We start from the raw sequence: 8,956 nt of genomic DNA on the forward strand, positions 1-8,956 counted from the left end.
ACAATGCAGTGTCTTCTACACTTTTTAATATAATCCCGGGATCTTAGGCCACGTCAGACTCAATAACAACTTCAACTTCTCCACATTAAGCCGCACATTCACACGACATTCAAAACATCTCCGCCAAAGATCACAGAATCTCCCTGAACACTGCAAGCTAAGCACAAACTGTTACAACTCTATAAATGCTCACACATCTGCTGTTTCAACTCTTTCTCAATCTGCTGGAACTCCGCTGATCCTCTAAACCAAAACATGGGCTCTGGGACTGGAATTGAGTTTGAACTACTCTAGTAAATTATCCTATCCTTACCTCTTCCTATTCGAGGACCTAACCATCCTTGTTTTGTTACATCTGCTAGAGCACTGATCCCTTTGTCCAATTTTCCCAGTAACTGACCTTTTTAGGAGCCTAAGGAATAAAAGGGAGTTAACATCATCCACAAGTTCAATTTACAGTTTAACCAAATTGGCCACACAGTAAGGACCAAAAAGTCGGTAAATGGAATTAAGCATAGATTCATTACAAATTCAAAGGCAATCTGATGTACACTAAACTCAAAAATACATTGTAAAAATACAGAATCACGCTGTCAGACCAAATCGTCTAACAAAGTTAAGTCTCAGCAGCATAAATCATAAGAGAAATTCAGTAATTGCAATGCAGGAAATGAGGAACAGGATTTGATGATCAGAATATGATTTGCATTCGTCTTGCCTAGGCATGAGTAAATCTAGGTTACCTAAACTAAGCCTTCTTTAGGTAGCACTGATTGGGGAAACTCTAATTAGATTCGATAAAGCAAGAAGGTGTCAGCATTTCAGATACTTCTGCAGAAGTTCTCGAAAATCAGTAATATTGCATGGCATAAAGCCACACAACAGAGAAAAGCAAAGAGGTCTGCACTCCTCTGAGTCTAAAGGGAATCTGACTAAAGCTAAAGTGTGATCACCAATTAAACCCTCAATATAATCCAATATAATCCAATATCACGCATCTCATTACTTTCCACCTTCACATGTTAAAACATGGGAACTTCACTTGAAACTCCTTTCCTTTGGTCCGTACATCAGAACGTCCTTGTATTTCTCCCGTCTCCCGATACAGCACGGGCAGTTATCCTCTCTTTGGGGCATATTTTCAAGCCCCTAGCACCACAATAATGTCACTTTTTCTGACGTTGTGGTGGCAATAGGGGGTTTGCTTTATTTACAAGGCAGAGTAAGACACTTAACATGGCTTATTGCTGCCTTGTAAATAAGGCACCCTTTCACGCTATACTTAGCGTGAAAGGGGAGGGCAATGGGTGTAGTGGTGGGTGTTCCAATCCAACACTCATTGATTTCTGACACTGCCCATATTTACAAGGGTGGCGTAAATATGGGACAGTGCGAAAATTAAGACCAGGGAAAACCTGGTTTCACCTTGGCACAACAAGGAGAAATGTTTAATTTCTTCTTGTTTTTGGTGTTCCATGTGTGCTGTGTTGTGAAGTCCAGCTGACATGCATATTCAAAAGATTGCCACCAGAGGAGGATATAACCTGGTATGAAGATATAATAGGACAATTGGTAGAATGTCTCAGGATAAAAATTAAATGTGATAAACCTGGATCAGTAAGTAAGGAAAAACTACATACTAATAACAAGCCTTGGTTTGACGAGGATTGTCGCAAAGTAAAAGCCAGCATTAGGCAAAAGGAAAGAAGCCTAAGGGGGAGACACAATGACGATCTTCAGAAATTAAGGACAAAATATAAAACAGTTATTAGAGATAAAAGGATGGGTGAAGTTACTTGAGGTAATCGAAGAAAATATGTGAAAGACTTTTGGAAACTAGTACAAGAGAGCACTGGTAAAGTATTAGGGTCTTTGCAGTGCTCGGTGCCGGAGGATAAGTGGGTGGAGTATTTGGAGGAAATTTATGGGAAGTGGCCAAGGATGGAGGAAATAAATACCATTGCATGGCCAGGTATAAGGGAAGAAGTAAAAGAGCACTTCTCCCCCAGCCATATTAGAAGTATAATATCCAGGTTACACTTAACTCGATCCGCCAGTCCAGATAATCTGTCGGCTGTGATTATAAAAACGAACCCAGAGTGGTGGTCAGAGTTCTTTTAAAATATGTTCCAGGGGATTCTTAATACAGGGGCCATGCCAGATAGTTGGAAAGGGGCAATTGTAAGACCTATACATAAAAAAGGTGATGTAAATTCCCCTAAAAACTACCGTTTAATAAAGCTCCTGGACACAGGCAAAAAAGTATTTTCTAAAGTAATCCTGGGACTACTCAAGGACTGGACAGAGGAAAAACAGACAGTGCCGCCAGAACAGGGAGGGTTTAAAGAGCGACATTCGACGGTTGATCACTGTTTTGCTCTCTGGTCCATCGGCGGAAGTCGATCGAGCAGAGGGGCAATTTGTTCTGCTGCTCTGTGGACTTCCACACAGCTTTCGATCTGGTGAACAGGGAGCAGCTGTGGTCAACCTTGTTAGGGTATAATATTCAAAGCGATTTATTGGCCCTGCTCCAAGCCCTGCATACTAAAAATTGGGCCCAGAGAATGGAGGATTGTCCAGGAGGATCCAGATTGGTAATGGGCTAAGACAAGGGTGCGTACTTGCCTCCTTGCTTTTTTCTCTGTTTATAGCTGACCTGCCCTTAAAATTAAGAAAGGTTAGAGGGGCCAGCCCAAAACTAGGAGGAAACAATATTATACGCAGATGATCTGGTTATTATGGATCAGACGGAGATTGGTCTGCAAAGAAAATTAAATACTACCAAATTAAAAAACTAGTTGTAAACATGTAAAAGACCAAATTCCTGTGTTTTGGAAGAAGAAAAACAAAGTTCTCCTGGTAGCTGGGCACAGAGATGCTGGAATAAGTAACAGAATATAGATGTGGTTCACGAGTAGCCTTCAATGGTATACCCATCTTGATGCATTAAAAATGAGGGCATCGGCTTCTGTGAAGTGATTAAAAAGGTTTAACAGTGTATACAGAGAAATGTCCGATAGACCGGTTTTAAAGGCCTATCAAGCAGTGGTCCCTCCACAATGTTTGTATGGCACAGAGGTACACTATTTAAGTGGCAAAAATCGATGGAACAAACAGGAGGGAAATATCCTTAAATGCTTGTTCTCGCTGCCTAGATAGTCTATGGTACAGGCAGGAAGATTAGAATTGGGAACCACCTCATGGGGTATTACAGCCTGTATGGCTTTATTACGTTTCTGTCAGCGGCTAGGTTTAGGTGAGGACCAAAAAATCTCACAGTGGTGCAAAAATGAAATTGACAACAGTGAGCTGACCTGGGCAAAAGAGACGAGAGCCTCAATTAATGAAGCGTATGGTGTGTTAAAGTTAAAGCTGTGCCCTCAGTCCCTTGAACCTAAGATAGATAAGAAAGATCTTAGGATTCTGGGAAAGGAAGTGTCTTGAACCCTTGATCAGAGTACCTATCACGGAAAAGATCAGTCTCCCATATGGCCTCAGCAATGGAAAAATGATCAACATTACTCCTAAATTGACAGGCTACCTAGGTGCCAACTAAGGCGTGAAGTGCTACAATTGAGAATTGGGATAAACCCTTGTTATGTGAATAAAAGGGTAAAAAACTTTGAGATAAACACAATGGAAAATGCACCTGCACTTTAGGTACTACTTGTGATATCCAACATATATTAATAGATTGCTGGAGGATATTAGATATACGAAGAGAGATTTTAGGCCCGATTTTTAAAAAATATGATATTAAAAATACGATGCAAGCTGTAAACCTCTTAGTGGGAATGATGAATTTAGATAGAACCTGTGCCATTGGGAAATATCTAAATGAAGTTAAAGAGTTCCTTAAATGTAAAGAGTATTGATGAAATATAGATCTTTTAAGCGACAGGGAGAATGAGGTATCTGTGGATAGAAGCATGGTGTAAGACATACTTGAAGGGCGATGTGCCACAAAAAAGGATAGCTTGTTTAAAAAAAAAAATAATAATAATAATTTTAAGATATTTATCTCTTATTTTAAGGATATGTGAATTATAGGCTTAATAAATGTATTATATATTCCATGATTATGATTTGTTTATTTTATTGATTGATATGCTGCTTAGTGTATAATTTTATGGTTGTAAAAAAACGAATAAAGTTTTATTGACATTGTTCTTTTGCTCACCATGCCACCCCAGTTTAGACCCAGCCTGCATTAAGCAGCACACATTGAAGTTGCAAAACAGCATTTCAGATTGTTTATGTGCAGGATGGGACACCTTCCTGAACATAAACAATTTTCCCCTGCATCGCAGGCACCCTTGCACTATGGTGCAAGGGTGTCTGCCTTGGCGCCAGGCAACTAGGCGGCTAAATTAATGCCAGCACAGGGGTAAAACGGAGGGCTACACCATATCCTTGTAAATACTGTACAGCCCTGCGTTTCAGAAGTGGCGAAGTCAAGGAGGCTAACTCTGCGCTCCACCACTTCCTTGTAAATATGCCCCTATATCCTTTAGAATCTCTCGTTCTCACCAAAAGTACTCTTCCCGAACCTCGCTATCTCTCATACACAATGTGCCTTTCTCTAACTATGAGATCACAGGACTGTACCTGCAGAGGAGAGGAAAACATTGCAAATTGAGCAAACTTTCACGTTGAAGTTTAAACATAAAAATTTAAATGCTACGTCCTTTGGTCAAATTAACATTGCAAGCATCTCAGTACACATTTAAATGCATGGTTATAGATTCATATACAGCGATAAAATGAATGCAGAATACCATTCAAATTAGTACACAATTATATAAGAATTAACAGTATTATTCAAACAAAAGTACACATATATATGGAAACTGCAATCTGATGACATTGTAAGGAAAACATTAGTAAGCACACTCATGTAAATGTTGAGATTATACAGTAAATGCAATTTCAGTATCTGTTCAAAAGCACTACATTAGGTTGATGATATTAAATCACACAAATATATGAGAGCATGTGTACGTATATTAACCCCGGTCACCATACTCTGCTACACCAGTGGAGTATGCAGAGATTTGCCAACTCCACGCTCCGCTAGGAACACAGAGTTTAGCAAACAACTCTGAAGCCACGGTGTGGCGGAGTTTGCCCTGCCACCCACCCCGCTTTCTGGCTTACCTGGTCAGGCCGGTGCTTCCTTGCCCTGCCCGGGCTGTCCTCCTCCTATTTGTGGTCTCCAGTTCTCTCCACTCCAGGCTCTGACTCCCCAGACGCTCTGCATTACTCTTGGGAAGACTGCGCATGCGCACGCATGCGCAACTCTTGGGAAGACTGCGCATGCGTGAGCATGTGTAATCCTCCCAAGAGTGATGTTCAGCATGGATGTATGACATTACAACGCATGCTTTTATCACGCATGCCTTTACAACGCGGTTTTTACAACGCATGCCATTACAACGCATAGCGCTTTGGGGTGCTGGATAGTGAATAGTTTAATTTACTATTCCAACTCCAGTCCCCGTGGATAGTAGGGAAGGTGTTGGATAGTAAATTAAATCTATTCCCTATCCTAGAGGGCCCCCCAGCGCAATGCGTTGTAATGGTTTGCGTTGTAAAAGTTGCGTCGTAAAGGCACTGCGTGGTAAAAGTTGCGTTGTAAAGGATGTTTCCCGTTCAGCATAGGTGTTTCTTTTTACCTGGGGAGTGGAGAGAGGAGAAAGCCATGAGGACAGCCCGGGCAGGGCATGGAAGCACCGGCGTGACCAGGTAAGTCTGCGGCGGCCTTGGGGTGGGTGGCAGCAGGGGTCGTTGCGGAATTCTACTGAGTTTTTAGTCAACTCCGTGGAATACCGCAAAGTGGCACTACGCCAACTACGCCCACCCTCAACATATATATGGCATGGTAAAACATAAAAGGTTGGAGCCAATATTGCGCTGCTCCACCTTCCATATGGACAAGCTTTTAAATTCTGATTCTGTATTTCTATTTATCTAAATGTTTGAGTTTTTGAACAAGACATAAATGATTAAAAGTTTGAGTCACCTCAAGCTTGTTCATGTGAGTGTTTGGAATCCTATTGTTCTCAATGCACCTTAATATCATTGATACATTACCCCTAAATTGACAGGCTACCTAGGTGCCAACTAAAGCGTGAAGTGCTACGATTGAGAATTGGGATAAACCCTTGTTATGTGAATAAAAGGGTAAAAAACTTTGAGATAAACACAATGGAAAATGCACCTGCACTTTAGGTACTACTTGTGATATCCAACATATATTAATAGATTGCTGGAGGATATTAGATATACGAAGAGAGATTTTAGGCCCGATTTTTAAAAAATATGATATTAAAAATACGATGCAAGCTGTAAACCTCTTAGTGGGAATGATGAATTTAGATAGAACCTGTGCCATTGGGAAATATCTAAATGAAGTTAAAGAGTTCCTTAAATGTAAAGAGTATTGATGAAATATAGAACTTTTAAGCGACAGGGAGAATGAGGTATCTGTGGATAGAAGCATGGTGTAAGACATACTTGAAGGGCGATGTGCCACAAAAAAGGATAGCTTGTTTAAAAAAAATAATAATAATAATATTTTTAAGATATTTATCTCTTATTTTAAGGATATGTGAATTATAGGCTTAATAAATGTATTATATATTCCATGATTATGATTTGTTTATTTTATTGATTGATATGCTGCTTAGTGTATAATTTTATGGTTGTAATAAAACGAATAAAGTTTTATTGACATTGTTCTTTTGCTCACCATGCCACCCCAGTTTAGACCCAGCCTGCATTAAGCAGCACACATTGAAGTTGCAAAACAGCATTTCAGATTGTTTATGTGCAGGAAGGGACACCTTCCTAAACATAAACAATTTTCCCCTGCATCGCAGGCACCCTTGCACTATGGTGCAAGGGTGTCTGCCTTGGCGCCAGAAACTAGGCGGCTAAATTAATGCCAGCACAGGGGGAAACGGAGGGCTGCACCATATCCTTGTAAATACTGTACAGCCCTGCGTTTCAGAAGTGGCGAAGTCAAGGAGGCTAACTCTGCGCTCCACCACTTCCTTGTAAATATGCCCCTATATCCTTTAGCATCTCTCGTTCTCACCAAAAGTACTCTTCCCGAACCTCACTATCTCTCATACACAATGTGCCTTTCTCTAACTATGAGATCACAGGACTGTACCTGCAGAGGAGAGGAAAACATTGCAAATTGAGCAAACTTTCACGTTGAAGTTTAAACATAAAAATTTAAATGCTAAGTCCTTTGGTCAAATTAACATTGCAAGCATCTCAGTACACATTTAAATGCATGGTTATAGATTCATATACAGCGATAAAATGAATGCAGAATACCATTCAAATTAGTACACAATTATATAAGAATTAACAGTATTATTCAAACAAAAGTTCACATATATATGGAAACTGCAATCTGATGACATTGTAAGGAAAACATTAGTAAGCACACTCATGTAAATGTTGAGATTATACAGTAAATGCAATTTCAGTATCTGTTCAAAAGCACTACATTAGGTTGATGATATTAAATCACACAAATATATGAGAGCATGTGTACGTATATTAACCCCGGTCACCATACTCTGCTACACCAGTGGAGTATGCAGAGATGTGCCAACTCCACGCTCCGCTAGGAACACAGAGTTTAGCAAACAACTCTGAATCCACGGTGTGGCGGAGTTTGCCCTGCCACCCACCCCGCTTTCTGGCTTACCTGGTCAGGCCGGTGCTTCCTTGCCCTGCCCGGGCTGTCCTCCTCCTATTTGTGGTCTCCAGTTCTCTCCACTCCAGGCTCTGACTCCCCAGACGCTCTGCATTACTCTTGGGAAGACTGCGCATGCGCACGCATGCGCAACTCTTGGGAAGACTGCGCATGCGTGAGCATGTGTAATCCTCCCAAGAGTGATGTTCAGCATAGGTGTTTCTTTTTACCTGGGGAGTGGAGAGAGGAGAAAGCCATGAGGACAGCCCGGGCAGGGCATGGAAGCACCGGCGTGACCAGGTAAGTCTGCGGCGGCCTTGGGGTGGGTGGCAGCAGGGGTCGTTGCGGAATTCTACGGAGTTTTTAGTCAACTCCGTGGAATACCGCAAAGTGGCACTACGCCAACTACGCCCACCCTCAACATATATATGGCATGGTAAAACATAAAAGGTTGGAGCCAATATTGCGCTGCTCCACCTTCCATATGGACAAGCTTTTAAATTCTGATTCTGTATTTCTATTTATCTAAATGTTTGAGTTTTTGAACAAGACATAAATGATTAAAAGTTTGAGTCACCTCAAGCTTGTTCATGTGAGTGTTTGGAATCCTATTGTTCTCAATGCACCTTAATATCATTGATACATTACCCCTAAATTGACAGGCTACCTAGGTGCCAACTAAGGCGTGAAGTGCTACGATTGAGAATTGGGATAAACCCTTGTTATGTGAATAAAAGGGTAAAAAACTTTGAGATAAACACAATGGAAAATGCACCTGCACTTTAGGTACTACTTGTGATATCCAACATATATTAATAGATTGCTGGAGGATATTAGATATACGAAGAGAGATTTTAGGCCCGATTTTTAAAAAATATGATATTAAAAATACGATGCAAGCTGTAAACCTCTTAGTGGGAATGATGAATTTAGATAGAACCTGTGCCATTGGGAAACATCTAAATTAAGTTAAAGAGTTCCTTAAATGTAAAGAGTATTGATGAAATATAGATCTTTTAAGCGACAGGGAGAATGAGGTATCTGTGGATAGAAGCATGGTGTAAGACATACTTGAAGGGCGATGTGCCACAAAAAAGGATAGCTTGTTTAAAAAAAATAATAATAATAATAATTTTAAGATATTTATCTCTTATTTTAAGGATATGTGAATTATAGTCTTAATAAATGTATTATATATTCCATGATTATGATTTGTTTATTTTATTGATTGATATGCTGCTT

The sequence above is a fragment of the Lissotriton helveticus genome, chromosome 8 (genome assembly GCF_964261635.1).
Source record: "Lissotriton helveticus chromosome 8, aLisHel1.1, whole genome shotgun sequence".
NCBI classification, from domain to species: domain Eukaryota; kingdom Metazoa; phylum Chordata; class Amphibia; order Caudata; family Salamandridae; genus Lissotriton; species Lissotriton helveticus.